General features: G+C 41.5%; 1 long non-coding RNA gene across 1 annotated transcript in view; it reads left to right on the top strand.

Moving 5' to 3' along the window:
* Window positions 1-597: 597 nt before the first annotated feature.
* Window positions 598-22466, top strand: part of LOC307226497 — a 29218-nt gene continuing 7349 nt past the window's right edge. The window contains exon 1 of the long non-coding RNA XR_013843473.1: window positions 598-646. This is a non-coding gene — a long non-coding RNA (uncharacterized lncRNA). The remainder of the gene's footprint in view (window positions 647-22466) is intronic.

Below are 22466 nucleotides of genomic sequence, written 5' to 3'. Positions count from 1 at the left end.
GGTTAAGAACAGTTTCAGGTTAAGAACGGAGCTCCAGAACGAATTAAGTACGTAACCAGAGGTACCACTGTAATGTATGCCTTCTCTCATACTTACTCTGTGTATTAGCCCTGATCCCTTGCTTGACTTGTTAATTATTGAAACCTGCCCCTTCTTCTTCACAGACTGAAGATTTCACTGTGAACTCACTTGTTTATTACCCTGCCATTTTGGTTGGGATGGTTAGCTTGGCTTGATCTCTGGTTCCTGACCTCTTAGTCCTTACAAATTCTGTGCACTGTGCACTTTGGTCACCTTTTTTTTTTTTTTTTTTACAAGACCTCGTTCTGCCAGTGTTCATTGCCAACCCCTGATCCTGCAAAGTCCATTCACACCTGGTGCCTGAAAAGGCAGCGAGACAAAGCAAACAGGAGCCTGACGCTGCAGGGCGTATCTGATTGCCAGCCCAAAAGAAAAGAAAAGAAATGTATTCCCAACTGAAAATGCTGCACAGCTTAGGCGCAGTAAAAACTTTCCTGCATGCCTCTGATAAGTGCAACATTGCCTGTTTCGTATTGCAAAATCATGCTGCCCAAGATTTCTCTTCTTTTCCACCCACACTCAAAGAGCTCCAGCTGGGCACAAGATTCTCCAGAGCTTTCAGAAGGTAAGTGGAGCTACAGATGGAACTCCTCATGACCAGAAGTGCCTTCCACACACACACAGTGGGACCTTTGGATCCAGGCCTATGGACGCTGCACAGAGAATAATGTATTGCCCTATTCAGCTAACAAGTTTCTGTATGATCTCTGCAGCTTCAGCTTTATCAGTGACCATAGACAGAACCCAATCAGAGAAACTTTGCATAGAAGATACGCAGGGAGCACAGTGCTCGTATAAGTTGCCTGATGATGATTGCCCTGTGACTGAGACTGGCTGTCAAATGAGAAGTAATTTACTTTTAGCATTAGGAAGGCTGGCAGTGAAACTGAGATCACAAGAACTGTTCACAGGCTCTTAGTCACAGCAGCTTAGTTTCATCTTTCACAGTCTTTGGAAAGTATGAAAAATGATAAATCTAAGCCCCAATGGTCTGATCTACAGATATAGATATATTGTGTGGGTAGGGGCGGGGGCAGGCAGATTTAAAATGGATTTCTGCTCCCAAGGTTATAAATTTTAAAGCTGTGACGCTACGTTCAGACCATGAATAGCTTTGGTTTAAGGCTAAAGCTCTGATATGATGATTCTGAGTTATCTGTAAGACTAAATTATTAAGGACTTACTTTTTGCTCTGGGCAAAGATAGCAGAACTGAGTAAAACAATGTGTGCATCTCATACCAAAGGAGAGATGTTTTCCAATCTGAAGACCAGGAAAAAGAAGAATCCTGGTATTATTCATGACTCCACTCCTCAACGACACCCTTTCCCTCCAGGCTAGGCCATCTTTCATCACACCTCATGCCCAGCACAAACTCTCACAAGCTTCTGCCAAAATGTTCCAAAATTCATTTCCATGTATAAAGTGTGACACATGATGTGCACCAACCATTTAATTTTGTGCACCACGTAGTTCACCAGCCAATTAGTAGAGGTTTGTGTCTTTGTTTTAATATCCAATGATGGGATAAAATCAGAAGGTGCAATCTCATAAGAGTTAAGCACATTTTATTCCTATCAATTTCAAAGGATTGAGTGTGTGCTGAAATTAGAGGGACTTCAAAGGAACCTAATTGTGGCAGGATTGTGCCCATAGTTATCTGGAAAGGAATTCTCCTGGATACCCTAGTGAACACTATGCTTGAACCAGAGCCAGCAATCCATAATTGTGTAACAGAAAAATGTTGGTGGATTTTTAAACCGTACTTTGATATAAAATTTCTGGCTTGAATCAATAATATTTAGCTGGTTAATAGTTAGCTGATTACACATTGTTTTATTTGGATGTGGGTTGTTGGCGGAGTAGCTAAATTGCAGCTACAAAGTCAAATTATGTTCAATACTGATTTCTTGAAATTAAAACTATGTCCAACCACTTGTTAAAATATTCAAAAACGTTTACTTGCAGAACATATAGCTAAAGAAGAATGTATGCAAAGTGTTTGCATTCACATGCTTATCAAAGCATGGGCTTATTTTTTCTTAGTTGAAAACACATTGGTGGAATGTGTTCAGTTCGTCAAAGCAAGATATAAAGTGATGGTTTTAAAATTTAACTATTTTACATAGCACTTTTTCATTATTCCAGAAGGTGGCATAATTAAGGCATAGTTAATTACTGTTGGGGATTAATACGTGGAAGTGCTGTATGGTTTAGATCTATTCCATCTAGTGTCCATAGACAGAATGGAATTTAAGGGCATCTTTTAACATTTGCCTTTTAAAGGCAAACATTTGTGACAGAGCTGTATATAAATGGGATGTGCAGAACTACCCCCAAATCTCATCTGATAATTCTTGCTAGCCACATGTAAACTCTTTTTGCTTTCTTTGAAATCAGACATGCCACTGAGATTCATAATTGCCTGTTTGATAATACAAATTATCCATTCCACATTGTTTGGTTGCATTGTGAGTTGAGTGTCATTTCCCTTGGAAGTTCTTCTTTGACCTGGAATATTAAATGAGATTCTGCACAAGAGATTCCTTCATTTTTCAGAATGACCAGGTGCTTTGTAAGCAAAGGTGCACAAGTTGTTTAAAGTTAGCTCCTCACTTTCCATGGAACTCTTATTGAAGCTCCTGCTGCTGGTTGTGAAACTACATGAACTACAAATCCAGGTGCTTTTTAACAACAACCTCTAATTCGCAATGAAACTTACATTGCTGTGAATTATATGACCAGATCACCCAATCAAGCAGCCTTTGCTTCACGAGTTTCTACTCCTTGGGTGTGTCAGTTATCTCCAGTGTTTCTTCCAAATGTTTCACATGGCAAAGTCTTCTACCTGGATTTAAAAGCTCTCTTGTTCCCTGATGTTGTTGGTTTTTTTGCTGGTGGTCTTCTCCATGACTTGTGTTGGGAAGTAACAATTTGCCACCACCGGCATGAGATGTCTGTGTCCAGTGTGAGGAAGACCAAGAGAATGAACACAGGAAACTGGTATTGGGTTGAATTAAGCCACAGCTTTATTGATTAAAGGTAAGGGATTGGGCATGTATCCAGCACCAGGCAGCCTGGATCATTTGGATCATTTGTGTTATCAAACCTTTGCTGAACCTTCCCTCTCTCTTCAGTGATGGGGGTGAAGGGAGTTCAGAAATGTCTATGGAGATATGGGAGATAATTGTTTGAATTTTAGTGGAAAGAGGAATTAGCAAAATTACAGTTACAATGTGAGTCAAGAGCTACTTTGTTTTAATTTTCTTCTTCTTAAATTTTTTTAATTGTATTTTTATTAAAGATTTTCTTGGTTTACAAAAGTGTGTGCAATGTCTCTCTCTCTCTCTCGGAGGGGGGAAAGATGAGTGGGATTGGGGTCAGGTGGCAATGTTTCTATTTTTACTTAATATATGTGGGGGTTTGTGTCAGTGTCGCTTGTGCAGGCTCTCTGCTATTCACTTGTGTTCCTTTGGTGGTGAGAGAGGTTGGGGTTGGCCTAGGGTATGGTTGTTTGTTTGTGATTGGCTGTGGTGATCTTTGTGTGAGTGGGGTGGGTGGGTGTTTTGGATCAGGTTAGCCATATTGATTTGTATGCTGTTGGTGGATTTTTGTCATTGTCTTGTTAGGCTGTGCATGTGATAAAGGGGAGCCATACGGGTCCCTACTAAGTATTATGGCTACTCCACGGGCCTTCCCTGAGCCCAGTGCAACCCATTGTTGACTGAAGCCGGGGTCGCTCAGGAGTTTGCTCCCTCTGGGTGGGTTGTGTATTTCTTGTAAGAATTAAAAAAACATTTTTAAAGGATAAAATGACTAGGAACTATGACCTATGCTACACATTTCAAAAAATAGGCCAAAAGTGTTCCTGTTCTGGCTCCATTTTGAGTGTGAATCGCACTTATTAGCCACTTAGATCTACTTTTTTTAAAAAACGTGTTTAAAAAAGTCTCAGACTGCCTTATAATCATAAACCAACAAAATCCACCCAACAACCCACCTTCCCCACCGAAATGTCTGCCCATATTTTTTCAGGTAGATTTTGTACCCTAATTCCTCAGAAGCTCTATAGTTTCTGCTCAGCAGAAACATTTAGTCCACCTTTAATAGTCAGCTGATGGCCCAAATGCCTGTCTAGATAATGCCCATCTCTACTTGCCAGTGTAATCTTGGCAAGATGTTCAAGAGCCTGGTAGTGATCATTGAGAAGACCTTTGTTTTCACTAATGTGCTTCCAACGTTGAGCTGAGAGGGGATCGGGAAGACACGGAAAGAAGAGCCTCTCTTCCAGTGCACCTGCTGCTGGAGTGAGCCAGATGTCACAGACAGATCAGCTTGATTGACACTTAATGTTTTCTGAGAACCACAGGTATAGATATACAGAATCTCACTAAGAAATTCAATTGGCCATATTGAAATATTGCTCTGTGCTGAACTTTTTGGTAGGAGGAGCCCAGAACTCTCAAAGAGCCTTCCCTAAGGCCTCAGCACACGCCAAATTGTCAACAATATTAACAATGTGTGGGATCAGCTGGTCACCTTTTGCTCCTGACCTGATTGGCATCATGTGCATGCAAGAAGTTCAACCACTTTACATTATTGGTTAGGGGCGGTGCTAAGATATGTGGCAAGAAGGCCTGATAGTCCATCACAACTGGCAGGTGGCACAGTACTGGTATGGAGGAAAATAACAAGAGGCTTGGTACCCACACTGAGGCACCATTGTAGTGAGGGGAGTAATATCCAGCCCATCTCTGGACATGAAGAAATGATGGAGCCCTTCTTTGGGGATGGGAACTTCTGTGATCTCAAAGGCCTAACAGCTCGAGGCTTGCAGTGGGATTTTTCTTCCACAAGCTTAATGCTGCTGCCTTGAGCTTCCTCAAAGGAAGAGATACTGGCTGATCTCAAACTGGGTGTCAGAGTAAGGCCATCACCTTAAAGGACAAAGAATTGTCATAATAAAGTTGTGACCCTGTTCATCCCTTGTCTCTTTCTGGACATTGGTAGTGGACAATTGGACATGCCACCTTCATTTGTCACTCTGTGTAATACAGTCTCTGTACTTGTAAGAGTCTATCACCCTAAATGTTTTATAGTAGGATTTTTGGAGGAGTTTTTTTTGCAGACACTGAATAAAATGTCTTACCCTCTACCAATTCAATTGACAAGTCACTGCTTAATCTAGTCAAGCAGCTCACCTTCCTAGTGTATTTAGCTATCGTCTTATGGATTAGCCCCCTATAACGCACTGTATCCAAAAGCATTTTCTAAAATCCAGCTAAAACATGTCCCCAGCTTTTCTTCACTCAAGCCTTCTAGATACTTACTCAAACAGTTATTTCGGATATGTTAAACATGACCATGGTGTCTGAATTCACGTGGATTTATGTTTAATTAAATCAAATGCTTTGTGGTATGCCCTCAGACGCTCCTCCTTATCAGTTCTTTTTAAAAGCCTTTAAAAAAATAAAAATAAGACCTCATTGTATTTGTGGGGGAAATGGATTATCACATAGCTAGGTTTAGATGAGGGATCTTCTCAATCAAAAATACATTAGTGACAAAATGGTTGAATTTTTCTTTAGGGTTACACTGTATCACTTTTAACATCATAAGAAAAATAAGTATTTGCAGTTCTGAGTAAGGCCAATACATTTTGCTGACTAAGGTTAAGGGCAAGGTGAGCTGACTGAACTTTAAGTTGAATCTTACTTCAACACAGGCAATGGGACAGTAAGCAGAGCACACAATATGGTACACATATTCCCACTCCAAACAGTGGGAAATAGCTTGGAAGTTCCAGAGGAATGGCCAAAGGTTTCTGGTTCGGCTCCCAGAATCCTGACACACCACACTCCGCTCCTTAATGGTAGAACCTGTGCTGGTTCTGAGGCATGTCACCTTAGAAAGTAATAAACCATGGCTTAGTGCAAATACGTGGACTTGCTGGCTTCTGAGGAGGATATTGCAACACTTTTGTTCCTCTCGAGACTTTTAAAGTCAGGGCACCCCAGCAGCTAAGCTCAGGCATGGCTTAGCATGTGATCCAAACCTGGGATCACAGTTAAGGCCTCTTAACTGTGGCGTTATCCTTATGGATCATCCTTATCCATGATCTGTAGTCAAGCTTATTTTTAGGGGAGAAATATGATGAACATCTCTTCCCAAAATATTTCTTGCTTGAGGGAAATAATAATGAGGGGAAATTACACTGCAGTCTTATATAAGTTTACTTAGTTTCTGCTTACATGTCAGCTCAGCAGTAAGTTTAACTGAGTTCAGCTACACTTCCTCCCAGGTAAGCGTGTTTAGGATTGCAGCCTTAACTCATCAATTTTAGGATGCATCCTTCTATCTGCCCAGCAGCCTTGTATGTTTGTAATATATTACTGAAGGGAAACATGTGTTAAGAAGCATTAATATTATCAAAAGGATAAGACTTCTGCTCTATGAAACACTTGATTTATATCATTCACTTTGCTTGATGCAGTTCATGCCTGAAACTTCACCTGTTATATTTTACAGTTTCTGTAGCTAATGGCAGCATGTAACAGTTTGTTGCAACAGAATTTGACTAATGTTATGTACTGAAGTTCTCACCCTGGGCCAGCAGGGGGATACTGTAGATAGTTATGCAAATGAAGGGTCGAAAAGTGACGTTCAGTGATTGGATAGTTTTGTATGCAAATGAAGGATCGAAAAGTGACGTTCAGTGATTGGATAGTTTTAGAACGTTGCAACAGTTACAATTGTTCTGGAGCTCTATATAAGCAGGCTGACTGAGCTCCTCAGCTTAGTTCTGTTCCAGCTTACAAAATAAAGAGCTGCTTTGGAGAAATCACTGTGTCGTCTGCTATGTCAACCCACAACTTAACAACTAACTCCTCCCTTTATTAAACCCAGTTCATTATATTCTTGATCTGGTTGTTGCATTTTGATGGCAAGATAAAAGACATCCTAGAAAGGAACTATGTATGCCTGAAAAGTTGTATTTATTTATTTATAAAGAATTATGCACTGCCTTTTAGGGTAGCTATTATCCCCGATAGATTCAATACAGTCTATAGAATAATAACAACCTAAGTTCCAAACCATTACAAAATAATAATAATAATAATAATAATAATAATAATAATAATAATAATGTGTGTGAGAGAGTAATAAAAACCAAAACAAGAAACCTAAATAATCTAGCATAATCAAACCATTTTAAAACCAGTGAATCAATCAATCAGTCAATCAATCAATCAATCAATCAATATTGCATTCAAAGACCAAACAACAGCATTAACAGCAACACATCTACATCAAGGGGTTGGGGAAGCAGTAGACAAAACTGAAAATTCCCTATAAACTTATTTACATTAAAAATAGCACTCCTTCAGCTAAAATCTATGATCCAGAGTTTAAAATCAGTATTCATTCACCGTTCTTCGCTGTCACTGTGGTCTGTCTTGTCCTCGTTGCCATAAAACAGAATTTCGCAACGGGCCTGGTGATATCCAAATCTTTGTCAGAAAGAAGGTATTTAACATAAGTTTTCTCTAAGCAGCCTGATAGTTTCCTTAATAACAGTCGAATTAGCTCTCTTCGGGTATCATGATAAAGCGGGCAATATAGAAGAACGTGCCGAATGGATTCAAACCAATTTAAAACCAGCTTTACATTTTTAACCCTCTAAGAACACCTTTCTGCTGGGGACACCATAGAGGAAATGTGGGGACTCTGTGATCTTCCAGATACTGCTGGCCTCCAGCTCCCACCAGCCCAGACAGCATAGCCACCTACTGGACTCAGCCAATTTGCTCTGAACTAATTTTAAGATGTACTTTAATTAATTGATTGCCTGTTTTTATGTTCTTTGTATACTGTCTTAGTTTCATGATGTTAGCCGCCGTGAGCCCAGCTCCAGCCAGGGAGGGCGGGGCACAAATAAAAATTTATTTATTTATTTATTTATTTATTTATTTGGCTATTTCAAATTAGTCATGGGGGACATAATTCAGATATGCATGGTTGATCAGACAGATACAAGCTCCTGGTCCAGATCTTCAGGCCACAATAGCTGAAACTGATCCCATAAAACTGGACCAGATGGCGTATAAGACACCTCATATGGATTAACAGAATATCAAAAGAGAAACATAGCTGTCAGAGCTGCCCCTAGGTCCCAGCTCACAGAGGACCAACGCGAGGCTGTTGTTATGTACAAAGTCTTTATTGAGGTTCAGTTTCCATTTCAAAGCCGCAGCGCGCAGCTCTACGTCTTAACCCTAGACCGGCGAAGTACCGTCTGAGTCTCCTCCCCTATGACACCAGTTTAAGATCCTAGCCCTGCTCCACCTTTTACGCTGCTCTCTCCTCCTCTGGGTCCTCCTGCCTGCTGGGGCATTGCCCTTTCTGGACTCTTCCGACGCTGAGTCGCTTAGCTCCTCCCCCTCCCTCCGGCGTGCTTTAGGACCCGGTTCCCAATCCTCATTCTCTGCTGTCCCGCGCTCCTGTACATTTGAACTTGCCTCTCGCGCCAACCCAGTAACCTTCCTCCTGACCGTTACACTACTTCTGTCACTGCTTCCCTCTTCCGGGATACTGGCCGGATCTGACCTCCCCTCCGTTGTCTGACTCTCCGATGGAGGTGTGGTCAGCCCTGCCTTATCTTCTCTCCCTGGTGGGGAATGCACTGGCCCCGATCCTTGGGACTCTTCCCCCCCACTCTGCTCTGGTGGGGAAGCTGGTCCTGATTTCCAACTACTGCTCTGGGAGTCCCCGCTGCCCCCTTGCTCCTGGGGCGTTCCCCTTGGGAACCCCCTACCCCTGGCCACTGGCGCCCCCTTCTGTGAATCTTCCGATTCGCTGGAGAGGCTCATGGAATCCCTCGGTCCACTGTCCTCTTCTCCTACGCTCCCCTCGGATTCTTCCCCTTCGCTCTCCATCTCCTCTCTTCCCTGTGCCTCTGCTCCTGAACCCCTTTCTAAAATGGGATATAATCAACAGAAGGTGAGGAAGAAGAGAGGCTCACAGCTGCGGTTCCCACTCTGAGCCTCTACACATTGATCAGGCCGGCTGCAAAGAATGACAGCCGGGTTTAAAAGGTAAAGTAAAGGTACCCCTGACCATTAAATTCAGTCGCGGATGTCTCTGGGGTTGCGGCGCTCATCTCACCCTATAGGCCGAGGGAGCCGGCATTTGTCCGCAGACAGCTTCCGGGTCATTAATTCATAAAAGTATTTGTATACCACAATTTCAGTTTAAAAAATCAAAGTGGTTTACAACATGTATTATAAAAACCACACAAAAAATAAATCACCAGCTGACTATTACAGAATATGTTTTTCTTAATTGTCTGCATAAGTCGGGCATCAAATGAAAGTTTTCAGCAAACATTTGGAGATTAATATAGAGAGCACCTGGTAAATCTCTATTGAAAGAACATTCTGCAGGAGTTGGCCAATACCGCTGAGGGAGCAGTTTCAAGTTGAAGTCAGATGAGCCTCACCAACTTGGAAGACAGCCCAGGAAGCTCCTACACAGTGCTTCCCCCACCCCTCGCAAGAAATATAGATGCCAGTACTCACCATGAAGTTGTTACAGTAAGTACCACACGTTTTAACAACAGCAAAAAGATGTGCTGGTACTGAGTACCCCCGAGTACCCCCAAAGAAAACACTGCTCCTACAGATGATCTCAGTGAATGAGATGGGGTATAAGGGTTCAGGACATCCCTAAGGTATCCTGGACCTAAATTGTCCAAGGACCTTGAACCTGGCTTGGTTGAGGGAAAGGAAGTGGCAGAAATGGTTGAAAAGCTGAGGCCTGGTCCCCTCCAGTTTTGCAGCTAACTTATTGCAGAGGAAATTGAGCAAACTACCCCCATGCACCTTAAATTGTTTATGAAGTGTGCTGTGAGGCAGGAGAAGTTTCCATCGGTCTCATTGTACACAGTATATTCTCTTTGGAAATGTGAGTGCTGTACACTACTCTAATCCAATCTTATGTGCATAGTCCACTGTCAGAAAACCAGCAAATTCACCAGCTGTTTGATTTGTGGAGAGAAAAGAATGGGAAATACAAAATCCAGGATCCCAAGCTGCTCGTGGGTATGAGAGACAGGGTCTTTTCAGTTGTAACACCTTTGCTGTGAGATGCAATCCAGAGGAGGAAGATTGGAGGAAATTTAAAGACTATTTACAGAAACATTGTAAAATTAATATTTGTTAGAAGGATGTTGGAATAATATTATTTGATTTTAGCAGGAATGATATAAAGGATTTGGGAATAACTGACTGTTAATTGGTGAAAGGAGGAAAAGTAAAGCTAGATTATATTAAGACAATTTACAGGACAAAAATTTTAAAAGAGGGAAAGGATTTGCTGAAATAGATAATCGACTTAGAATACAAAAAAGGGAGGTGTGAGGAGGTCAAGGAAATAAGTTAATGAAAGAATAGTAATGAGGAGATCGGATGTATTTTTCTTTGTGTTTTTGTTTTTGTTTAATGGGTTTTATTTCTCTGTTTGTTTTTTGTTTTTTTATATTGAGATGTGTTGTTTTGTTTTTGTTTAATGTTTAATGTGGTATGTTTACTTTTTCTTTCTGTAATGGTTGAAACTTTAATAAATATTATTTGGAAAAAAAAGAGATGCAATCCAGAGGGAACTCACCATGGTCTGATTAGTGCTCTGTGTGTTTGTTTGTTTTTGCATAGTACAGTCATACCTGGGGTTACAGACGCTACAGGTTGGGTTTTTTCGGGTTGCGGACTGCCGAAACCCAGAAGTACCGGAATGGTTTACTTTCAGGTTTTGGCGGTCGTGCATGTGCAGAAGCGCCAAATCCGCGCATGCGCAGACACGCTGCTGCAAGTTGCGGATGCTGCAGGTTGCGAACATGTATCCCACACAGATCACGTTCGCAACCCGAGCGTCCACTGTATATGGTTTTACAGAAGGATTTTGATGGTTGCTGTAGTTCTGTTGTGTTTTGTTGTTATTATTGTGGTGCTTATGTAATCCGATTTATTTGTAATGAAGCAGTCCAACTTAGACTCAAAACAAACCCGTTGAAATGGATGTACTTAAATGTGAGATATATCCAGCCTCATGGTATAGTGGTTAAGAGTGTGGTGCAGTGGTTAAGAGCGGTGGACTCGTAATCTGGTGAACCGAGTTCGCTTCCCTGCTCCTCCTCACACAGCTGCTGGGTGATCTTGGGCCAGTCACACTTCTCTGAAGTCTCTCAGCCTCACTCACCTCACAGAGTGTTTATTGTGGGGGAGGAGAATGTTAGCCGCTTTGAGACTCCTTAAGTGGAGTGAAAGGCGGGATATCAAGTCCAAACTCCTCCTCCTTCTTATAACCAACATGCTTAACTCTAAATGATTCATGAAGGCTGCCCTGCCAGGCTTAGATAGGTCATACCCCCTCACTTGGGGAGAAAATGTTACCAAACTCTTTGTTCTCTCCTTTCTTTCCACCATGTGAACCAATTAGTAAGGATGTCTCAGCTAAACTTAGATCATGTGCCTTTAGCAAGCCATCTTTGTTTTTCGTTTTAATTATCTTTATTGAAATTTTCAGGTATACATTTCCATCATTGAATGTCCACCAAAATTAAACATCCATCAACTTCCCTCCTTTCCCTTCATGGTTCTTTAAATTTTCCCATAGTTTCTGCATATTCTTGGGGGGGGGATCCAAAATCCATTTAATTTAACCCCCTCCCAATTATCTCTCTTTATAGAAGGTTATACTGTTGAATTTACTTTAATCCTGCTAGCATTTTCACTTGCTTACGGCTATTTTCCAAATATTTTCCAAATATTTCCAAAGCTATCTGTGTTTCTATACAAATAATTTAGAAATTATTATCGTTTTTGAAAATATGTTGCCTGTTAATTCTTGCTGCTGTGTGCACATGAATCTGAACTTTGAAGAGTTTGTAAGTAAACCATTTTTAACTTGTCAAACATGTGGTCTCTTTATATGCTAAAGAGGAAGTGGGAAGCTTTTGGAGAAACTTGGAAGACAAAAATTTAAAGACTAACAGCCTGCATTTCTATGCTTTACTTTGCTGTATGTTTATATAAATTCAAATTCGATTTGATTTAATAATTCAGATGTTTCAGTTACAGTTTTAGGGTGGCAGCCTCCCAAAATTTCTCCATCCTGTTAGCAGATGTCAAAAAAGGGACAGGGCAAAATAGGAACCCACCAACTATTGGGGAAGAATTCTCCAACCATTTTGGGATGGCTGAGAAAGAAAAGTCTGAGAAAATTTAGCTTTGTTAATACTGACTGAAGCTATAATTAGTATTCGCCAGATTGTGTGTGAGTGAGTATGAAATTATTCAACAGTTTTGAGAGATCTCCCCAAATATTTTTTTACACCCCCCCCAAAAAAAAAATCTTTCATTAAGAAAATCAATCCAACCCCAAATTTTCAGCAAAATGTTTTGTGGCTTTGTTTTTTTTTTTAACTTACCTTAAGAAATGCTTTTAATCTTTCAGCAATAAAGAAGCGGTTCAGGTTTTTTCTTTTGCTGATAGTGTTATTAAGGAGAATTCAGATAATGTACATGCAATCTCATTTAACTACAGAGATTGTTCTAAAAAGATACCTTTGAATTAGTTGCTGTTACAGGTGCAATGTGATGCTAATTCTCTTCAACAAAACAGAACTGTGTAAGGGGTCTTTTAAAGCTGTGTCTCATTCAAAGCACTGAGGTAACATCCAAAGTGTACCAGTTATTGCTGGCCTCATCAAGTGCAGCTTATATAACCCATATCTTTGTGACAGGAAAGTTGTTGAGAGAGAAAGTGGAGTAGCCAGTAGGAGGAGAAAATGCAGAACAAAGAAGGGAAAGAAATTAATGGATGCATTATCCTATGGATGTTTTAGATTTAGAGTTGCTCAAGGCAATCTGTCCTGAATATTATTTGTCTATCTGAACATCACTGTCACCTTGCTTGGTTCATCTAGACCAGAAATTTGTTTCCAACTTCAGCAATTCAGATAAGAATATAAAAAGAGACCTTCTGACCAAAGGTTCTTCTAGCCCAGCCTTCCCCAGCCTGGTGCCCCCTCCACCCTGGTTTAGGATTACATCAGCCACAGGTAGCATGAACAATAGTCAGGGATGATAGGGGTTGTGATCCAACAAATTCTGGAAGACACTAGGACGATCTAGTCCGAAATTATTGGAAGGATGATCCAGTCAAAAAATATTTTTATTATTGCAATTCTCTATCCATCATCTCCAAAGGCAGCACCCCACATAAAGAGCATTTCTGGAATCCAATCTGCAAACTACCAGATTATGGAGTACAGTGACCAAATCAACTCTGTCCAACAGGGGCCATAGCCAGTGAACCAGTCAAAGATGAGCAAAGGCACCCCTGGACACTGAGGTGACCAGAGCCTCCATGAATAGTGTTGAATCTAGGACCCCAGACCTGCTCCTTCCAGGGGAGAGCAATTCCATCATCTCCCCACCTCCCAGACATGAGAACCTTGGACATATAACATCTCTGTCTTTTCCGGATTCAGCTTCAGTTTATTGGGCCTCATCCAACCCTACACCACCTCCAAGCATTCATCAAGCACCTCTCCTGATTCTGTTGGAACAGAGACAGAGCTGGGTGTCATTTGCATACAGATGATACTTCACTTCAAATCTCCAAATGACAACTCACAGGGGCTTCATATAGATGTTATGAAGACTTAGGTTACATTCAGACAAGCATCATTTCATGCAATTGGCTATTCACAAACAAAGAAGTGGTGCACTCGAAACCGCATTCTGTGTTCTGACACCATAGCTCCTGCTTCAGACTCCAGTTCTCCATTCAAGAGGAGCAGCGTGGTTGATTTGAGCACCAAACTTACTCTGAATCCTGTTGCTTGTCACCGTCTCATCCCTTCTTCTTTCACTATTGGAACATTGGAGCATTTTCTTTTCTTTTGTTGTACTTACATTTGCATGATGCACCCAGGCACAAATTCATCACAGAATCTTGCTAATCTCTTCTGTTCAGGTAGAAGAGCACAGAATCAGAAACAGAACAGTTTGTCAGTAAAATCCAAGGACCACTAGAGGGAAATGGGAAGATTAATCATTAGCATTTTTAATGATTGAACTTTCAGTAAAAAAGAGAGTAGGCAGAAGCAAATGGGCTGCACTGATTTTAACATCACTTTCCTTTCCAAAAGGAATGCCAAGCGACAGAAAACAATCACCTGAGTTGTTTCACTGGAACAATTCAGGTGATTTAAGTTCCAAATGTAGCTAAGTGCTTTGCGGGATTAATGTGTTAGTGAATGAAAGAGCTAACATCTGGTGTAGTGCCTCAGCAGTGTGCCATTGTAGAGTCCTGGAGTAGGTTTGGGATCCCTCCAGATGTATGCAATCAGGGGAAGAAATCAAGGGATTTCAGTTTAGTCTGTGTAGAGAAAGATTTTGGGAAGTGCTTAATTTGTTTTCTCAATAACAGAGCTTGCTGACAACTCAGAGCAATTAGAGAAGTGACCCAGAGGGTTCATATGCATAATCACTGATCATTAATGCAGGACAAGCATATCCTGGTGCAGGGAGCGGGTCCAACCTGGATGATTTTCAGAAGGCATTAAGTATAACAATATGGCTTAGTCTGGTTAAAGGCCCAGGGCACTCCTCTGCTGGGGCCAGATGGAAACTTTTAAGAAAAAATAGTCCCTGTGCAGACATCAAAGGCCTTGCCTTGAGAAATGAAAGTCAGATTGTCTAGGTGTAGCCAAAATGTTCTGGGGGACACATGGCCAGTAAGACGGAATGCATCTTATAAAGGAAGAAGCAGGCATAAAATGGCAATAAAATGAAGTCACATAATATCACATAATATCACCTTCAAGTGCTTCTTTAAGGAATACCACTATGAAACCTTAGATCCAGATCCAAAGATGTAGATTTTAAATCCCCTACCTATGCACACAAACACACACACACACACACACACACACACAGCAAGAGGGGGGGTGTTGAGTTGAATTAATATGCTGGATTGGACTGTGCAAACCCTGCCTCCACCTTATTGCATCCTTTTAGACAATAGAGTACTCTTTAGAGTAGTAAATAGTTAAGCCTTTAAACTCTCACCCCACCCCCACACTAATATTTCTAACAATTCCAGTGGTGGAGGACCATTTTAGGCTGTTACACTCTAAAGAAGTCTGAGGGGGGTCACAGTTACTGGTCTATAAGAGAAAATCTCATCCAAGGTAATTCAGCCAAATGTTGACTTTATTCCATACAAATGTGTCAAAGAAACAGCTCCTAACATTTGTGTCACTCATCACCATTCAGGTGGCCAATTCAAAATCAAACATGTCTGAATTTCAGTCGCATTGTGAGATAATGTTGTTTTTCCAGGGGGAGAATTCGAGATCAAAACAATTTATTTTAAAAGTATCTCCACTTTCCTAGACAAAGTGCAAAGATTTTTAAATGGCACAGGAGGCCTTGCCCTCAAGCTTACAGTCTAAGAGAAATGGCACAAATGGGAACAGCTATGGTGGAGAGGAGAGGAAAGACACAAATCCATATACTCAAACTTTCAAGTTTCATAGTAGCTCCCTTTGCTTGTTACTCCCCCAACAAAGGCTCCACGTACAGACGCAGCATCAGCAGGGCTGTGCTGGCCCTGCCCAGGGTCATGAAACTTCCCCTATGCCTGATATCCACACACTGAGCATGGATGTCTGCAAAGGGGAAGCCTGTGTACGTAGCTCTCGGCACATGCAGACTTCCACAGAACTGGGGACCATGCTTGCCAATAGAGTTCTCTGCACATGGGTTTCCCTTTTACAATCCTCCACGCTCCATATGGGAGTAATGCATGGGCAGGGGCTAATGACAGACTGGAAGTGCCACTCTGGCTGGGCTTTAGACACATCAAAAATGTGATTCCGTTAAACACATTGTAAACATCATACTGGGAAATCCCATTGGCGAAAGACGGGACTCCACAGCACCATCAGGTACCACAGTGTTATAAAGCATATAAAGTGCTTTATCTTCATGAATGTAGCTGAGTCCTCAGGATGACAGCTTGGAAAAGAAGGAGCCAAATGACCAACCATCACCTGGTTCATTCCCTGTCATCTCCAGGTAGAGCTGAGAGATGCCTGAACCCTTGGAGAGTTTCTGCCAGTAAGTGTGGATGGAACTGAGCTAAGAGGATGAATGGTCTGGCTCTGTGTAAGCAGCTTCCTCTGCTGGTATTTTTTGCAAATGCAGCTGCTGCTCCCAGGGCATACCGCATGGAATGCAGGACTGTATCTTTCTTGTCTATACCATGATTTTCTGCCACATGCCATTAAAGGTAAAGGGACCCCTGACCATTAGGTCCAGTCGTGGCCGACTCTGGGGTTGCGGCGCTCATCTCACTTTATTGGCCGAGGGAGCCGGCATACAGCTTCTGGGTCATGTGGCCAGCAGGACTAAGCCGCTTCTGGTGAACCAGAGCAGGGCACAGAAACACCGTTTACCTTCGCACCGGAGTGGTATCTATTTATCTACTTGCACTTTGATGTGTTTTCAAACTGCTAGGTTGGCAGGAGCTGGGACTGAGCAATGGGAGCTCACCCCGTTGCGGGGATTCGAACCGCCGACCTTCTGATCGGCAAGTCCTAGGCTCTGTGGTTTAACCCACAGCACCACCCACATCCCTAGGCCACATGCCATAGGGAAGTACAATAATAAGTTGGGAGCACTTAAGTCACATGTTCTTTATTACACATATACTTCAGCGTGTTTCTTTATCACACAACTCTGTGCCAAATATCATTGTTGAAATTGTGTGGAATGTCACTTTTTAAACTCTGGCCAATACCTCTGACTCTGCATTAACACATGTGCATCACCACATGGCCTTCATGTTCTGCTTATGGACTTCCTGCAGGCACCTGGCTACCCAACAGGTGAAGCAGGATGCTGGAGGAACTAGATGGCCTTTGGTTGACCCAACAGGGTTCTGACATCTTAATTCGCTAATGAAATGTACTGTGCTATCTCACTCTAAATTTAAATTGCATCTTCCAGAATCAAATTTTAGTTCTACTACACTGTGTCATAAAGCAACCTGTTTATCACCACCATAGCCTCGTTTCTCCAAAAATAAGAAGGTCCACTGTGGTACATTTTACCATCCATGAGGTCCGTAATGGCTGACCTTTACTCATGATTCATTATTATTATTTTAATTGATGCATCTTTAGGTAGAGTTGTTCATCTAAAAGCATCATCTCAAATTGCATTGCTTAAAAGTGGAAGTAGCTAGTATATTGAGTAGCAAACCTCCCAAACACTCCCCTTGTTGGACTTTAGTAACACATAAGGTGGGAGGCATTTTAAACATGTTTTTAAAAATTCTATACCCCATCCCTTAATATTTAATTATTGATAGACTGTAAAACTTTAAGATTTTAGCCAATTTAAGCTTTTCCTTGTGTGGAAATGGGCTCAGATGAACAAAGGACTGTAATGACCTTCTACAAAATGTCTATACTTTATTGGAATCAAATTCAGAGAAGACAGCACAGCACAATAAATCATCCCCATGTATTTTATTGGTTGGGGTGGGGTGGGGGGGGTAGAGAGAAAGGCAAGATTTGCCTGGAATCAAGTAAATAGGTTTTAGCCAGTAAAAATTCACCTTGCCTGTATATTGTCCTAGGAGAGACAATCTCATTTACATTTATTAGAAGCAATGATGTAGTGTCCTGCAGATAATTAACACAATAAAATGCTGCTAATTTCACAGTGTCATTATAAAATTTGCCAGTTTAAATTAGAAAGTGATTAACCCTCTGAGTGAGGCAGTGACATTTCCATTCCCAGTCTGTGAATTAAATTCCCCCCTCAACCACCACTCTAAAAGTTCGCCTAGTTTATAGCCATTTCCAATGTCCTTTCATTTTACATGCTCTCTCTGACCGGTAAGATTAGGGGGGGGGTCTTAGCTGCAATAACAAAATCCGTGACTATTTCAGATATTAAGCCAGGTTCATACCCTGAAGCATGCACGACTCAGTTATCAGAGGATAAAGACATCTTTTTAGAAAGGAGAAATGGTAATCCCAGATAAGCAAAAGTTCACTAGGTAATGAACTTCTTGTTGGTGCATGTAAAACGAGAAGTTTTTCCTGTTAATGAGGTGGTTCCAAGGTGAGTTTCCGTAAGGACAGCAAATCCTTAACCTTTTTGCCTGGCCACTACTTTATCCATTTATTGTCCCTATCTCTTCCCCAGCCAAGCTTAATTAATATCTTTTTAAAAAGGAATAAACTCATTAAAAGAATAGATTTATAGCATAGTAATTTAAAGAATCTAACTCAAGTGAAATCCTCTTCAAGAATGTTTAATGAGGGAATGATACCACAAAAGCCTGAGATAATGATAGAATAGTCCAACCTGTTAAAACAGCTATTAATTTAATGTCGCTAATGCACAGATTTACAATGCTGGCAAAAAACTATTCTTAACTACTCTTCTCCCTTCCCCTACCTCACAATTACAAAGCTGGGAAGGCATTCCCAGCTAATTATGCTGCCCAGTGGCTCCATGTATGGCTGGTACTTGAGGACACAGCTTATCTATCATAATGCTTAATTCAGCCCTGATTCTCAACACACAGAAAAGAAATGGTTACATTTAAAAGAAATGTAGGAAAAATAAATTATATTTTTAAAAGTGACATCAAATGCGGCTGCTCTTTGGAGGTACGTCAGTTAAATGCCTCCTACCATTAGACCCTCTAGCAACAGCTGTAGCACTGATTCAGTTCACATGTAACACGTGGCAAACCACGGTTTGGTGTGAATGCGCAAGGGCACAAGCTCCCAAGGAGGAGATTGGTCCTCCTCACGCCCAGCAATAAAAGACAATGGGAGGGGGTTCACCACAGCAATATATCTGTCCAAATTACAAATACCTAAATACAGATGGTCGTTTACCCTCGCCAGGTTCAACGTGCTGCCATCTGCCTTATTGCAGGGCAGATCTGAGGGTAAACCATACACGGAAGAAGTCTGCCCCGCACGACTTGACGGAGGTAGAAACTGTGTCTCATGTCTTGTTACGCTGCTTTTTCTACGGGGATATATGCTTGGTATTTATTACTCCTGTTATACAAAAATCTCCAAACGGGTCCAAACTTCAACATCTAAAACTCCTGGTAGAGGACAAGGATCCGGAGATCACGCTAAGGGTGGCTAAATTCTGTGTGACTGCCATAAAACTTAGGGAACAAGCTGTACTACCAAAATGATTAAGGTTTTAAATGGCAATTTTAGGTTATATTTTAGTGATTAAGATTTAACTTATATATTTTTAACTGCTGCTATATCTGTATTGTGCCTGTTATACCCAATTGCAATTCAATGTATCCCTGTTGTGTTTTATGATTTTCCTGATATTGGAAGTGAGCCGGAACTTGTCTGTGACCGTACAGTTATAATAAATTCATTCATTCATTCGTCCTCCTCTGGTCCTCCTGCTGCTGTGCTATAGTGAATTAAGCCATTGTATGGCTTAGCACAGCATCTGAATCTAAGGCCATAGTTCACTTCTTCCAGACAAACCAGGTGCTATAAACCAGTAACAAATCTTGGTTACAGCTCATAGTTTGTCTGGCACAGGACAAACCATGAGTTTGGACAACATGCTGAAAGAAATCATGGCTTGGCCCACGGCAACATAGAAGCAGCAGGACCAGAAGAGGGAGCAAGTGGCCATGATCTCCTCTCTGGATACTTATATTAAACCATGGTTCACCTAGTATTATGTATAAACCTTGTAACCATCAACACTGTATCCCATTTTTTAGTTGCGTGTCGAGGTCCCCAAGCCACCCCCCAAATAACTCACAACGCACACTTAATTTTTGTTTAAGGTTTTTGGCATAATTTTGGCCACAACTTTATTTAAATACAAAACTGTGAGTGGTTGTTTAGGCATTGGTTAAGACTATCTGTCCCCCCGCCTGGGGACAGAACTGACTTCCGGGCACCACCGAAAGACAGTGCGGGGGAAAGCAAGTCGGGGAGAAATGGAGCTGAGTCACAGACCCTCAATTCTCATCCGCATGCTCCCCGAAGGCTTGCCGGCCCTAGTCCCATTCCAGGGATTGGACGAAAAGATGGCAAGCCCCAGGATTCCTTTAATGGAATTCCCTTTCCGCAGCAACCATGGAGGGGCAGGCCCAGCCTATCCTAACCCCTCCTCCACCAATTTATAACCAATGCCTAACCGCAACCTTACAAGTTGTGACGATTTGCTACGCAGTAGGCAAAAACCAAATGGCCCAGCCAATCAGCCAGATGGACAAAATTCCTACCAGGCCCCTGCCCCAACGGCAGACGACCCCATGACAGGCATAGCAAGGTCAATGCAACAACCCCTTACTCAAGGGCGGGTGGGCGGGTGATCCGTTGCATGCAGCAAAGAGAAAGCTCCAGGCTGCGTGCAGAGTATTTAAACATTTTACCCCTCCCACCAAAATTGCAACATAACTTTTACCCCAGCAACTATGCTTACGATAGTTTACTCTCACTGACTACCCTTTGCCAGTTTGTGAGGTTTTCAAATTTAGTGTTGATTCTGCAAATGAGCTAGTTCAAAATACTCAGATTTATACCAATCTAATCAAAATGAAAACAGTCATCAAGTAACATAGTGTGTTGGAAGAAGACCCCTGCCTCTTTCTCCCAGTTTCCATCATGATGGCATGGTGGAGTACCACAGTTTTGCAGTAGGCACAGTAAAGGCTCCTGCTGCACTGCCAGCGGGTCTGGCTGCCTGGGAGAGCATCTCTTGTGCCCTTGTCCCAATGATGGGGTCCTGTTGCAAATTTTAAAAGGCACTATCTTGGTGGTGATTTGCTAGTAACTGTAAATTGATGGAATATAGATCTAAATTAGTGTTTGTAAGGTGGGGAATCACAGAGGTTGTCCAGGCCTCTATGGATGTCACTGTAATTTGCATTTAGGACAACGTAACCAGCAAGAAGGAGTACCTATGAATTATCTGTGGAATCAGAGAGCTGCCTCAGAGGGGTACCTGCTTTTCTTTTAATGTGTGCCAGTGTCAAATCTTTATTACGGTCATAGGCCAGCATAAGGTAAAATCATCTACATACATAATATGTGGTACAAGGAGATACACATTTTATATTTGAAAACCCCCTTTCTTGTGCTTTTATCTGATTTTTAAAAAGGACAGATTGTTATTTCTCTCTTGGAGCATGTTAATGTGAATCTGCAGCCGTTTTCTATATTGCCAGTATTTCGTCTTGCATCTCATTTATTCAGCCTGTCATTCAGGACCCCCCCCCCCCCTTTCCAACTCTGAGTTATTTCTGTTAATACAAAGAAATATGTGATAGCTAAATTTTCCCATTACTTGTGCTGCAATTTTCTTCGGCATAACACCTCTGGTACCTGTGGGGATTTTCTTTTTTCTTTTTAAAGAAAAAAATCTAGTATAACATTTTAGCTGTTTACAAAGTGCCTTTCCAAATAGATCCCAACAATGTATTCTTCCTTAGAGAAGCAAGTCCCTTGAGAATAGTGTTAAGTGTTCTGCCTTGAAATTTTGAAAGTAATATGATTACGGAGTACCATGTTCCCAAAGTTAACTCTATTTTAATACCAAAAGAGAATAAAGCTGTCAGTATATTATCTTCTCAGTAAGTTTCCCTGAGAATGGAGAGACACCTTGAACATTATTAAAACCTAGCAGTTTATCATCTTCTTAAGAATTACCCGATTCAACAGGAAGCCCTGCCCCTGGTAGGACTGATTGGTGGTAGGTGGCTAAGGTCATTTGCTGATTGGGAGGAAGAGAGGAACCAGGAAAGACAGTTAGATCTGCAACAAAATGTTATAGTGCGAGTTGCTCCTGTTCAGGGATTTAGCACCCTGTCCATGGAATACTGTTTCCAGTTTCCATTTGGTCTGTCAGACTTATGTGTCCATTGAGCATTCTCTGTCTTCATTGGATTGATTTGGGGAGTGGGGTAGGAGGTCGTGTGTGTGTGTTGTCTATCTATCTATCTATCTATCTATCTATCTATCTATCTATCATCTATCTGTCTGCAACTTTGAGGTTCCCCTAAGTCTACTGATGTCTCCTCCTTGTGTGTGTGTGTGTATGGGTCAGTATTTGGCTACAGAAGAATCCACACAGAGTGTGCTATTAGGATATAGGCTCCAATCACAATATCTTTTTAATTTGTTGGCTGCTTTAAAAAAAACAACAAGAAGAGCAAATGTCACATCAAAAGAGCACCATTTTCAGATTTCTTTCTAAAGTCAACAGGGGTGGAGACTGGGGTATGAATTCAAAGCAG

Source organism: Podarcis cretensis, assembly GCF_951804945.1.
Source record: "Podarcis cretensis genome assembly, chromosome: 11".
NCBI classification, from domain to species: domain Eukaryota; kingdom Metazoa; phylum Chordata; class Lepidosauria; order Squamata; family Lacertidae; genus Podarcis; species Podarcis cretensis.
The sequence above is the reverse complement of the archived record's forward strand: the minus strand, read 5'-3'. Positions and strand labels throughout refer to the sequence as shown.